This window comes from Grammomys surdaster, unplaced genomic scaffold, assembly GCF_004785775.1.
Source record: "Grammomys surdaster isolate TR1022 unplaced genomic scaffold, NIH_TR_1.0 125925, whole genome shotgun sequence".
Taxonomy (NCBI): Eukaryota; Metazoa; Chordata; class Mammalia; order Rodentia; family Muridae; genus Grammomys; species Grammomys surdaster.
Genome location: NW_021620749.1, coordinates 3,165,596 through 3,179,256, shown reverse-complemented (window position 1 = coordinate 3,179,256; position 13,661 = coordinate 3,165,596). Strand labels below are relative to the sequence as shown.

General features: G+C 46.6%; 1 protein-coding gene and 1 long non-coding RNA gene across 3 annotated transcripts in view; one reads left to right on the top strand and one right to left on the bottom strand.

Moving 5' to 3' along the window:
* The window catches only part of Kcnj6 (potassium voltage-gated channel subfamily J member 6), a 242,189-nt gene that overhangs the window by 54,014 nt on the left and 174,514 nt on the right, over nucleotides 1–13,661 (bottom strand). The window lies entirely within an intron of this gene.
* LOC114608542 overlaps nucleotides 7,775–13,661 on the top strand; it is a 30,604-nt gene continuing 24,717 nt past the window's right edge. For both annotated transcript variants that reach the window (XR_003709386.1, XR_003709385.1), the window contains exon 1: nucleotides 7,775–8,132. This is a non-coding gene — a long non-coding RNA (uncharacterized LOC114608542). The remainder of the gene's footprint in view (nucleotides 8,133–13,661) is intronic.

Genomic DNA, 13,661 nt, shown 5'->3' with positions numbered 1-13,661 from the left:
TTATGGTAATTAGGTAGGAAGGGTAGAGTAGGCTCTCTGAGTGTTTTGTAAAAGGTGGCCACATGAATCAAGATGTCAATTAATCTTATAAAAATAAAATTTCCTACCGACAAAAGATATAAAAAGCAAAATTCAATTATTAAAGAAACGTGTGAGGCAAAGGACAGACTATGAAAGATGTTTGCAGAACACATTAACTGGCAGGGGGCTGATTGGCTTTATGTCATGTCAATTAGATGAGATAATAATCCCCAAGAAAAACATGCAGACAGCAGAAAAAGACAGATATCAATATATTCCCAATTATGCTCCACGCGACACGAACAATATCCAGCTTCGCCGTCTTATTGGCAAAGATGAATGCGTTGCGCATTTGCAGAGCGGCTGGGATGTGTGCATGCGGCTGCGCTTGCCTCTGGAGAGGGACCGTAAACTGTCACAATGCTATACAGCTCGGAAACCTTTAAAAGCGGCGCACGAAAGCCCTTTTGAATCCCGTCAATCTTCTGAGACTCTGCCCTGGGAGAGTTGGGGCTCACTGCAGTGTTGTTACTGAAAAGGTGGCTCCCTAATGTGGTCTTGCACAGTGTGGTCCTACATTCATGTGTGATGTGGACGAGGAGAGGAGAGTGAAGTATAGACTCTACTCCAGATATAACATGGGAGGAGTGCTGGAGTTGAAAGGGAGGAGCGCTGGAGTTGAAGGGGAGGAGCGCTGAAGTTGAAGGGGGAGGAGCGTTGGGGTTGAAGGGGAGGAAAGGAATGATACAGGGAGAAGGTGCAGCAGCTGCTGACATCAAAGACTGTGGGGTAAGAATGGGAGACAGAAGCTAAACGGCCACCCAGTGACTGGCCCAACTGGGATCCATCCCAGGCACAGGCACCAAACCCTGACACAATTCCTGACGCCATGTTGTACTTACAGGCCCTCACCTAGCATGGCTGACCTCTGAGAGGCTCTACTAGCAGCTGACTGAGGCAGATGCAGATACTCACATGACGTCGTATACACACATGACATCATTAGACTGAGGTCTGGAAATCCTATGGAAGAGTTGGGGGAGGGACTGAAGGAGCCGAAGGGGATGGCAGCCCCATAGGAAGTCCAACAGTATCAACTAACCTGACTCCTCAGAGCTCCCAGGGACTAAGCCACCAACCAAAGAGCATACATGGCTGGTCTGTGGCCCCCGCACATATGTAGCAGAGGACTGCCTTGACTGGCCTCATTGAGAGAGGATGTGCCTAATCCTTGATTAGACTTGATGCCCCTGGGAAGGGGGGTGCTGGGGGGTGAGGTGTGTGGGGGGGAGCAACCTCTCAGAAGCAAAAGAGACAGGGAGGGGGTGAAAAATGTAGGGAGGGGCAACTGGGAGGCAACATTTGAAATGTAAATAAATAAAATTATTTAATAAAAAAGAACAAAACAACAACAATAAAAAACATAAGCAAGGTGTCCCCGGTGAAGGTAAACTGGCAATCCTACCCACAAGCCACAACTCTTTGGGGCCATTATTAATAAGACCCAGTTGGGGGATCTGGTGAGGTAGTGACCCCTTGTCTGGGAAACAGATCTGTTTTGCCAGTCGCTGCTCATCTTTCCTAAGGCTGTGGCCAGATGTCGTGTTAAGAGGATGTTGAGTGTTTAAGACTGAACTGTTTTGGGAACCCGAGAGCCTGGTGATGACAGGGCATAGCTCCTGGGCAGGAGGCAGCCAGGGGAGAGAGTTGCAGAGAGCACTGAGGGACAGATGCGGAAGTTCTGATGGTGAGAGGCTCAGTTAGGGATGACCGTCTCCACCCTTGTCTAGAGCTGACTTGTCACCCAAGGCTGACTGCAGAGACTCACAGGCTGACTCCAAAGCCAGCAGGCAGCCTGCTTTCTCTCATATGCAGACTGTACGTGTCATATATGTGCATGATGTTATATGTGTGCATTGTGTCATATGTGTGTATGATGTCATATGTGTGCATGATGTCATGTGTGTATGATGTCATATGTGTGTATGGTGTCATATGTGTGCATGATGTCATATGTGTGCATGATGTCATGTGTGTATGATGTCATGTGTGCAAGATGTCATATGTGTGTACGGTGTCATGTGTGTGTATGATGTCATGTGTGTACATGATGTCATATGTCTGTATGGCATGAAAGTAAGGAGCATGATAGAGCAAGGAAAAGATGCTTGGGAAACAGGAGAGGATGACGAGGCAGGAAGGACAAATGTCTCATTTTCTCTGACATGCAGAAAATAATGTGTCTGTGCAGACACATGTATTCATGTGTGTGTTCCAGCTGAGGAGGGGGTGTAAGGGGCAGTAGGTTCACTGAGAGGAAGAGGAAGGAGACAAGGAATGGTAAGGGGGTTTGGTGAGTATGAGGTAAGTGCAATGGTGTGCATGTTTGCGTGTGTGCATGTGTGTGTGCATGCGTGTGTGTAAAAATGTCATGATGTAGGGCTAGAGAGGTGGCTCAGCAGTTAAGAGCACTCGCTGCTCTTGCGAAGGATCTGGGTACAGTTCCCAGCACTCACTTTGTGGCTCATAACTGCTTGTAACTCCAGTTCTGGGGGTCTGATGCCCTTGTCTGGACTGTGCTGGCAACTGCACACACATGGCATGCATACATACACTCAGGCACCCACAAACACATAAAATTAGAAAATATTTTAAAACTTTATTAAAATGTCATAGCGCACCCGCTGTTTTACAAGCCAACCAATAAAAACACATTACCCCTATTTCTTTCTGAAAACAAACTAACCTGTCGGTGTGTTTATAAAAGTCTGCTGCACGTGTAACATTTCGAAGCAGTTAACTGAAGGGCCGATGCATGCTACCATGTAGACAATACCTGAATATACAGTGATGCATGTCATGCATGCCTCAATAAGAAAAGAACACTTCTGGTGACATATTCAAGCCACCGTGTGCATGGGTTCTGCCTGTGTGGGCAGTGAGCCTGGGGGGAGGGGATTTTCATTCTGTATTCATTTGTGCTATTGAAGAGGCTGTCATATGCAAGCATGACTTCTTTGTCTAACAGTATCAGAGCTAAAAGTAGAAGAATGAGCATGAAGCATTAGGTTCCGCTCTACAGCCAAGAGGGTTTTCCGGGAGCAGCCCGCGCGTCCTTTCATGCTTAGCTGAGGATGGTGACAGGGAAGGCAAGTTGCTTCAGATGGGGCAAGTGAGGGGAGACTCATCTTGGCCAGCATGAGGGTGCTGTGCTGGGAAGGGACACTCTCCTGTGATTTTTGAACTTGGTCTTTCTGACCTGTGACCCACATGCTTGCTCTCCAGTGGGAGGCGCTAAGCATGATCCACCTGGAGACAGGACCTGCATGTTGCTTGTGGACTCAGATTCCAGATCTGACAAGGGTAGAGAACTACTTGACCATGAACACTGGGTGATGGCTCCCTGGCAGGAGAACCAGCAGCCTTCCCTCAAGGTACGCAAAGACGAACTCCTGAGGGATGCTACGGCTGGTTTCCAGGGAAACTGAGGACCTGAGCTGTTAGACAGCTGTGTACAGCACTTCCTTCCTAGAGCCTCTCCTCTTCCTGTTCCAGCCTTCTGACCTCAGACACATGGCTGCCACTGGAGGCCCGGACAGACCAGCAAGGACCCCTAAGGCTGAGGGCTGGCTACTCCTAGCACTTGGGGCAATGGGTCAGGCCCTGATAGCTGTTCTCAGAGCTGGCTTGGGTCAGAAGAGCATGGCAGGGGCTTCATAACTTGCAATGCTTGGACTAGGACACCCTGCTGGGAGGAAGAGCCGTAGAATGGGACTCAGTGCTTTATGCTCATTCTTCTACTTTTAGCTCTGATACTGTTAGACAAAAAGTCTCTGAGTCCTGGTACCGTTGGGCAGAAACCTCAACTATTTTGTCCTCAGTGCAGACCAGGCTGCAGGATGTTGGAAGTGGGACAGGAACACTGGCATCTCACTGGTGGGTCCAGACAGCTGCCTATTTGACCCTTCCCCTTTGATTTATAGCTCTGACTTCCTCGCTGTCTGTGAGAAGTACTTGTGTTCTCAGGGCAAGCCTTTCCTTGTTGCTTTCTGCTTGAAGACACAGGCTCTGCCTGCCCTATTATTAGTCTGATGTCACAGTACATGATCTTGAGTACATTGATACTACACTTTTTCTTGGGGAAGGGGCTGGGGACAGGGCCTCATGAAGTCCAGGCTACTTTGGTCCTTCTGCCTGCAATATAAGTATATGATTACATGCATGTGTCACCATACCTGGCTAACGTCCTATGTCTCTCTCTCTCTCTCTCTCTCTCTCTCTCTCTCTCTCTCTCTCTCTTTCTCTCTCTCCCTCCCTCTGTGTGTGTATGTGTGTTTACATGTGGAGGTCATGAGACAACTTTGAATATCATTCTTCAGAGACCACCACAGGGTCTCCCACTGGCTTGAAATTCACCAAGCAGCCTGGACTGGGTGGCCAGGGAGCTTTAGGGACCCCCCCCCCATTTCTAGTTTCCCAGCACTGAGATTACAAGTGTGCCCCACCCTGCCTGGCTTTTTAAAAACATGTGTGTTGGGAATTGAACTCATCCTTATGCATGCAAGACAGACCAAGCCACCTCTTGGCCCTTCTGTCACCATGGCTACATCTGTGACTGCATTTGTCCCCTCATTTTCGGGTTTGTAGTCACAGATCTTTGATGGGTAAAATTGGTAGACCAGGTCCTGCCACCTGAAAGCAGAGGTGTCTGCTTGGCCTGACTTGTGTTAGGTATAAAATGCATGAGAAGCACAGAGACCTTTCAACCTGGGATTAGTTGGTGGACAGTTTTGTCTTTTTCTTATGGGGATAATCTCAGAGCTAAAGTGTTCTAACATATTTGGATTTTACATGTGTGGGTCCCAGCTTTTCTTATCAAGGGTCTGCCAGGAGAGAGTTGCCAGCTAATGAGGAGAGAGTAGCCACTTTTACTAGGTTGACACTTTTAGATGTTTGAACCATCTGCAGTTTCACAGGTGCCTGGGAGCTCCAAGTGTGCCGGGTGTGCCAGTGTGTCAGACGCAGCCTCTTCGGTTTAATTGTGTCCCTCATTTCAGATTCCAAGGTAGGCTTTTTATTCCATGTCCTTTAAGACGCCTCAAGGCCAAGCCAAGCAGACATCACATCAGATACAGAACCTGAGGTCCAGGGAGGTCAGATGACTGTACGGGACACAGCTAATGAGCAGGAGGGTCGGGACTCTTGTGTGAGGTGATGTCCATCCAGGGCTTTCCCTAGCCATCTCATCACTACTTCTCAGAGCATTGCAATGTAGACGTGGCCACTGCTGCCCAGGCTGGTCTGTGACATTGATCCCTGATGGCTGCAGGACTGGGAGCGTCAAGTCACTATCGAGTCCATGTAGAGCAGGAAAATGAGGAAGAGCGCAAGAGGAAAGGACACCTCTGTATACTGAGTAGTTCATAATGACAACACAGAATAACAGTAGTAGATAATTTTTCATGTGTATATATATCTCAAAATACTTATATCATGCATTGATCAAACAAGTTGAAATACTTCGCCTTATACCAGAAAGGAAGGACTCAGTGAAGGAGTCAGTGACACATGCAGGAGTCAGTGAAGTGCCAGAGATTATTTGCTAATAAGACCTGTCTGTTAGGAGACTTGTCTGGAATCCAGGCTCCCCAGCTTGGATGAATGCATGATACAACTGTTTTATTATACCCACATATACGAGGACTATGTCTATTGTGATTGTCACCATGAACAAAAATCCACCAGTCCTCTTCCCCCTCCTTCTCTTTAACATTTTCTTATTTTACATCATGAACCTGACAATGACTTGAGCTTAAGAGACTCCTTAAGTAATTAATTGATTAATTCATTATTTTAGAAAGTGGAAGCCGGGCGGTGGTGGTGCACGCCTTTAATCCCAGCACTTGGGAGACAGAGGCAGGTGGATTTCTGAGTTCGAGGCCAGCCTGGTCTACAGAGTGAGTTCCAGGACAGCCAGAGCTATACAGAGAAACCCTGTCTCGGAAAAAAAAAAGATAAAAAAGAAAGTGGAAGACATTCCACTGCAACCTATTGAGATACCACCTCAATAAAAGTCCTTCCTTTCTAGTATAAGGCGTAAGGCGAGGTGTTTCAACTTGTTTGATCAATGCATGATATAAGTACTTTGAAATATATATATATATATATATATGATAAATTACTACTGTTATTCTGTGTTGTCATTATGAACTACTCAATATACAGAGATGTCCTCCCCTCTTCCTCTCTTCCTCATCTTCCTGCTCTACATGGGCTTGAGAGTGACTGAAGTCCCTTGATGTCCTGATCCCCTTGAAGGTGCCAAAGTCTATAGATGCACAAGCCCCTTATAATATAAATTGATGGAGGATTTTCATATAAGTGATGCATTTATTCCTGCATACCTCATATTATAGACTGCTAATAATATCCAAGGCAGATCCTGTGTAAATAGTTATATGGTAGTGTTTTGGGAATGACCAGAGAAAAGGTTTGTCTATGCTCCGCTTGGGTCCATTTCTTTCTCATTTTCTGTTTGGGGTTGGTTGAAATGTGGGTGTAATTATCAAGGCAGACATTCCCGCTTACGTGTAAGCCTGGAGAAGCTCAAGGGTGGCCTCAGTGGAATGTCTGTTTTGCATGGAGATTTACGAGTGCCCTGTAGGTTAGCTCCTGTAGTTGATAGCTGTCTGTGGTGGGCAGTGCTGGGGAAAAAGGAGCTTGCCTTGGGAGAACTGCAGATGTTTGAACTTGGCAGAGGCTGGAGGGTCTTCCTGAGGTCTAGGTCTTCTAGGTCTGTGCCACGTTCCTTGTCCAGTTAATCCATACTTGCAGTCGGTTTGGGGATGTGAGTTAAAGACTGCACAGGGTTCTTACTCTTCCAGATAAGAGAACTGACACCGACAGAAATGGACCAAAGTGATGTGTCCCTGGGCAAGACTATACTTTTCAGTCTCTTAGCCACAGTAGCCTAAGGCAGTGCCTTTGAAGAAGGGAAGAGATGGGAGATTGTGTGTGGAAGGACTGACTAGTGTAGGTTTGCCAGAGGAGAGAGCTGCCACAGGGGGCCATTAGCTAGCTATGGGTCAGAAAACAGATCCCTGGGATTTTCAGGCCCCAGAGGGTATATTACACGACCTTTAAGTATAGCTACTAGGCCTTTTATTCACTAGCCTGAAGAGAGCCATGTCCCCCAACATGGGGACCGTGATGGCCTCAAATCACACTCTCTTATCTAAGTGTTAAGATGATGTAAGGTCAACGTGGGTGGTGAGTTTGGCATGTCACAAGACTGGCTCTTAAAGATTTGCTCTCTGCAGCCTGCACAGCCCCTGGAAGCTCCTGGGGAAGGTGGGAAGCATGGATGTACAGGGATGGAGTATCTCAGAACGAGACTTCTGAAGGGCTCCCTCAGGCGTCTTGTTCTGCTCTGATTTGTCATTCGGCCTCTGGCTTGGACAAGTTCCAGGAACAGCCTGAGCTTCCTGGTCAACACTCACAGTCCCTGCTTAACTTTGCTCACTCTTTGGCATGAGTTTAACCCCAATAATGCCAGTGGGGTGAGGTGGGACATAGCCAGAGCCACTTGGCAGGGGCAGGATTGCTGTTCTTTGGTTCTGGCAGGACTTTGTACTTTGAGGCCATTGCTAATAGGTATATAACCAGAGTAGGCAATCTGATAACTGAGATGGCCACGTGACTCACAGATGGGTTAGGCACACAGATCGATATGTAAAACGAGGAATGACGTGGATTCCTGAAAGTGAGAGATCAGATCATACCTCCGTAAATGCTAAGCAACTGAAAACTTAGAGGCTGTTTTTGAACATTTTTCTTGAGCATTTGATCTTTAGTTGAGCATTGGTAACCGAAGCCAAGGGAAGAAAAACCAAGCTCCTGTTTGTAGCCTTGAGACACCTGTTACATTCACTCCATCTTTGCTGCAAGTGTTAAAGAAAAGGTCAACAGGAAGGCAGGATTGTTGTTGGAGCCCCGTTTAAATTCATCAGTTGACTTATTGAAGTGTTACACGTGCGGCTGGAGAAGGGGGATCAACAGTTAAGAGGGCTTGACCTGGGTTCAGTTTCCAGCATCCACATGATGGCTCACAAGTAAGTGCTGTTCACATGGTAAGTGCTTGGTTTCTGTGCCAGTTCATATTGGGAGGGTATGATGGGTGTTTATGAGGGATAGGATGATATAGAGGGTGACAGGTCATCGAGGGGTGCCCTTGAGGGTGGAGGGAAGAGGTCCCTCCTATCTCCTCTGCTTTGTGGTTTTTGCAGTAAGAAGTTCTACTCGGCACACGAAGCACCACCCTACAACACCCAAAGCAATGGCAGCTGATCACGGGCCCAAATCTCCAAAACTGTGAACCGAAGCAAACCTTATTTCTTCATAAATCGATCCCTTTGAATATTCCATCACAGTGACAGAAAGCTGACTAACTCAGCTTGCTACCCAAGCAATGACAAAGTCCAGTGTTGCTTTTGAATAATACCATATTTAGGTAACGGTAGAGCAGTGTCATCTTTGACAAGAAATCATAATTGGCTGAGTAAAAAGAAAAGGAAACCTGTAGGATGGGCTGTAACAGATGAGTCTACAGACAGAATCCTTAGGAATACTGGGAAATAAAAACCATGACCCAGATGGGGCAAGATGAACCTTGTAGATCTGGGCCTTGCCAGGCAACTGTCTACGCCCATGCCCAGGTCTCTATAGTAGGGGAGCACTTGTCTCTGAGGATCTGCAGCCTCTAACACAATCCCTGTCAGAAAGGGGATGTCAGAGAAGTGGGCCACCCAACAAGATTGATAGATCAGAATGACTATTCAGTATTTGATGAACAACATTCTTCAGACCTGTGGGCACCAGTGCCAAAAGCTGTCCCAGAGATGGACAATGTCCTTCCTGCCAGTGTCTGTCTCCCGTAAGTCTTCCTGGATGTTCCTGCACAGTGAGGAGGATGGCTCTGGGGTCCATGCCCTGCTGTATTTATCTTGTTGGCTCTCTTCAGGAGTTCTCACCCATACATGGATCCCCTCTACCTTTCTGCCCCTGGATGATTTTGCTTGTTCTTAGATACAGGGTCTCCTGTAGTCTACAGTGGCCTTGAACTTGCTATGTAGCTGAGGATGACCTTGAACTTCTGATCCTCCTGCTTCCACTCTCGAAATCCTGGAACGCATGTTATGTGTGTCTACACCCCACTTCTAGAAGCCTCTTTTAGCAATGGGAAACTCACACATTTAAATACAGAGGGGAAAGTGGGCAGCTTTGGAAGGGACAGTGTATTCTTAGAACTAGGATACGGGAGAAAGAGCCAATATGACGCAGTCAGGATTTACTTGAGTTTACCAATTGCAGGCATAGTTCTAGGCTCAGCTGTGGAGGTCAGGTGGTCTCTGTCGGTTTTGGTGGAGTATGGGGACTGATGTGGAGGCTAAGGACCCCTGGGGACAATGGAAACACTGGGTCCCTTTACTATTATCCTGGGTTGATTCAGAAAGAATGCAAGCAGTTCTAAGTTATCATGGGCTGAACTGTCTCCCCCAATGCATACACTGAAGTCCCAGGCCTTGATTTGCTTGGGGACGAGACTGTAAGAGTGGGAGTGTGGTCATAAGAACAGTGAAGGGAGCTGGCCCAGGAGGATGGATGTCTTTTTAGGAAGAGGAAGTCAATGGGAAACACCGTGTCTGCCAACCGAGGAGGGGCTGTGTGAGGACATGGAGAGGAGGTGTCGCCAAGCTATGAAGGGAGCTCTCAGCAGGAAAGAACTGGACTGCTCCACCATCTGAGACTTCCAGTCTCCAGACTTTGAGGACATAAATGTTGTCGAAGGCACCCAGTTGCTAATATTCTGTGATGGCAGCCCAAGTCAGCGCATGTCCACAGCAGATAAAATAGCAAATGAAGGTGGTACTTAGGCGAGAAAACTCTTGGGATATTGCTCCCCAAAGCAACCAGAACTGAAACATCATAAGGATACACAGCACAGCAACCCCAGATTGCTGCACCTTGAGTCTGGTGCTAGCCTAGCTTTGATCACAAGGGAGCTCACAGTAGCTGCCACTTCCGAGGAAGACAGCTGCAGCTGGTGCTAGGACATAAGGCAATTGGGGAGGTTGGGATGGGGTCAGAGTCAGTTCCCCTGTATTAGGCAGCTCAGTGAAGATCTTTTCATTGTATTTCCACTGTTTTCTTGTATGACCATTGTTTGTTCTTCTTTGGGTACCAAATTTGGGTCAGCTAGCCCCTGGAAGGATGGAGAAACTGAGGTTGCTGTCAGTCTCTTGCTGTGTCCTCATAGATACTGGAGGCAATGGGCATGGGATTTCCCCACAAAGAGTTCCTAGAGGGCTGTGATTTTAAATATTATCATTATAGAGGGTGGTGGAGACTAACCCTAGGACCTCACAGATGTTAGGGATGTGTTCTCTTACTAAGCTATATGTCCCAGTACAGGACGGGGTAATCTAGACCTTCTGGTTTAGCTCAGGGATGTGTACTTTGCAGAAATTGGGCTCTTTTAAAACACCTTTGCTGTTTTAATCTGAGGGATTTGGTAGGAAGGCTTGCTCATCATGGCTTGTGTCAGGTCTTGGCTTCTACAGAGCAGTTATTTCTTTGAGGTACAAAGAATCTCCATGTCTGCCTAGAGAACTGGAGCTGGGAAAGCCCAAGGTGAACTCTCAAAGGGTGGGGATATCTACTGACTGGGAAATGCTGGGCTAATTTGAGCATCATAAGTAAGGAAAGAAAGCAACAGATTAAAACCACCGAGGAGAAGAGTCACATTGATATAAATACAGAGACAGCAAAGCAAAGAGAGGAAAGGGCCATCATAGCTAAGGCCAGAAGAGACTTGCAGTCAGTTGAAGGCTACCACTTGGTGACCCACATAGCCAACATGGGCTCTCTGAATCTCTAATGACTGTTCAAAGAAGCTTTTAGGGGAAGCATGGCATTACCCAGGATATTACCTCCATCTCAAAGTATTTACTGAGACAGTGGCCAACACAAAGTAAGAGACAACAATTTGGTAGAAAACCCTTCACCAGCTGTCTTAGTTAGGGTTTTACTACTGTGAATAGACACCATGACCAAGACAACTCTTATAAGAACAACATTTAATTGGGGCTGGCTTACAGGTTCTGAGGTTCAGTCCCTTATCATCAAGGCAGGAGCATGGCAGTGTCCAGACAGGCATGGTGTAGGAAGAGCTGAGAGCTCTACATCTTCATCTTTAGGCTTCGAGGAGAAGACTGGCTTCCAGGTAGCTAGTACTAGGGTCTTAAAGCTCACACTCACAGGGACACAGTTACTCCAACAAGGCCACACCTCCAAATAGTGCCTCTCCCTGGGCCAGGCATATACAAACCATCACACCAGCCTTGAAGGTATCATGGCTCCAGATAGGAATAACCAGCACCCATGCCTCTTGGTACAATGTCTGACGTGGGTGCAGCATCCTTTCCAGAAGCAGTGGCTGGTGTAAAAACAGCTTCCTTTCCATTGGCTTCATTCACACACATTCTAACAAACAGTTGACTGTGTTTTCCTTAGGTTTCCTCATGAAGGTACGATGAGAAAAAGTCAGCAAAATGAAAGATGAAGAAAGAGAGGGCTCTGTAGACTACAGATTATAAGGAGTGCTGAGGGTCCCTTAGCCTGTGAGAGAAACTACTGAGGAATCTGGCAAAGCCCAAAGACAGCACTGTGGAAAGACAGGAGAGTCAATAGCAGAGTACCAGATTTGTTTTCCCACCAGGATCCCCAGTAGGGAAAAGTGACTTTTTTCCAGGCATGTCCAGATGTGTTACGCTATTTAAGATTAGTCAAGATCTGCCATGTTTTGTTTTTCTGGTGTCTTAGTGTTTCTATTGCTATAATAAAAATACCATGAACAAAAGCAACCAAGGAGGAAAGGGTTTATTACAGTGTACAGCTCCCAGGTCATTTCATCACCAAAGGAAGGCAGGGCAGGAACTCAAGTCAGGAACTAAAGCAGAGGCCGTGGAAGGTGCTGCTCACAGGCCAGTCTAGTGGGAGCATTTTCTCAACTGAGGTTCCTGCTTCCAAAATGACTCTAACTTATGTCAAGTTGACATAAAACTAGCCAGCACAAGTAGTGGCCAGAAAGTTTGAATCATTTGGATGCTGTGTTGGCAGTAGATGTTTTGAATGATGAGAGGTATTGCTAGTCATTCTTAGAGGATGGCTTTCTGCACAAATAGCTTCCATGCTGGCGTATACAGATCAAAGCTTGCAGCGGATATGGAATTCATTATTTCAACTTTATGTTTTACATTTATTTGTTTTATGTGTATGTGTTTCTTCCTCCGTGTATGTATGTATACTGCATGCATGTCTGGTGTTGTTGGAGGGCAGAAGAGAACATTGGGTCTCCTGGAATTTGAGTTGTGGATGGTTGTGATCCACCTTGTGGGATCTGGGAACTGAACCCTGGTCCTCTGTGAGAGTAACAAGCACTCTTAACTGCGGAGCCATCTCTCCAGCCCACAGATACATGATTTATGGCAAAGGTAGCATGCCATCACTAATGATTAACAATCGGCCAGAGGCTCCTCAGCTTCCTACAGAAACTGGGGTGCTGGCAGAGAGGGTTTTGACAAAGAATGGCTCTCCGGGAGTAGGATAAAGTTTAGACTTTTAGATTCCAAAATGAACAAGGACTGAGAATAAATGCTACTTGGAGAAGGGCCAGGGATCTTGAAGTTGGAACAGTTTCTGTCCAAAGAAACAAAAGCAAGTCAGAAAGAGAAGGGACCAGTGCAAAACCCCATTAAAACCAAATGTGTGTGTTCCTTAGTCTTTTTCTTTGGAAATGCAATGTTAATAAGAGAACTATTTACTGATGAGGCCCTGTTTCTGCATGAAAGTTCAATCCAAGCTCTGCAAAAGGTCAGGAGCCTCTGTTTCCTGTTAGGTTTTCACTCAAAGGAGAAGTGCAAGCATAAATGTTCTGGGCTCTTCAGGATCAGGCAGGCCTCCTCCTCCAGCTCCACTGCCTGCTGGGTCTCAGCCCTGATCTGTAGGATGTGCTGGGAGAGGAAGGGAAGCTCCTGCTCTTCCCATGCACCCCTGCATGTGGGATACTCCTTTGCATTGTATTGTTCTCTGTTTTTACTAAATACGGGAGAGCTAAATATGGTTTTGACATTCTTTAAAAGGTTGAAAAAAAGTCTCAAGAAGACTAATACTTTATGACCCATGAAAATGATAATAAATAAAATCACATCAGGACATAGCCCTGTTCATTTTCCTTCCTTACTGCCATGTTAACATTAGTTAACAAAGCTGGTAGTTATGGCATAGGCTGTCCCCAGTAAACATTTACTCTCTGGTTCATTAGAGAGAAGACTTTGCCAAAGCCCTCCCAGTTCTGAACTGCCAGCTCCCCAAAATTGGGCTATACACAGAACCAGGTGTGGCGATCTCACTGAGGACCAAACACAGCTGAGCCTTTTTCCCCCTTTTCAGAATGATCTTGTTAGGAGCTTAGGGGTTGTAGCTCAGTTTGCAGATTGCCTTCTCAGCATGCATGAAACCTTGGGTTCAATCTCCAAGTTTTCATGAAGTGGGTATGATGGTCCACTGCTGAATCTTGCATG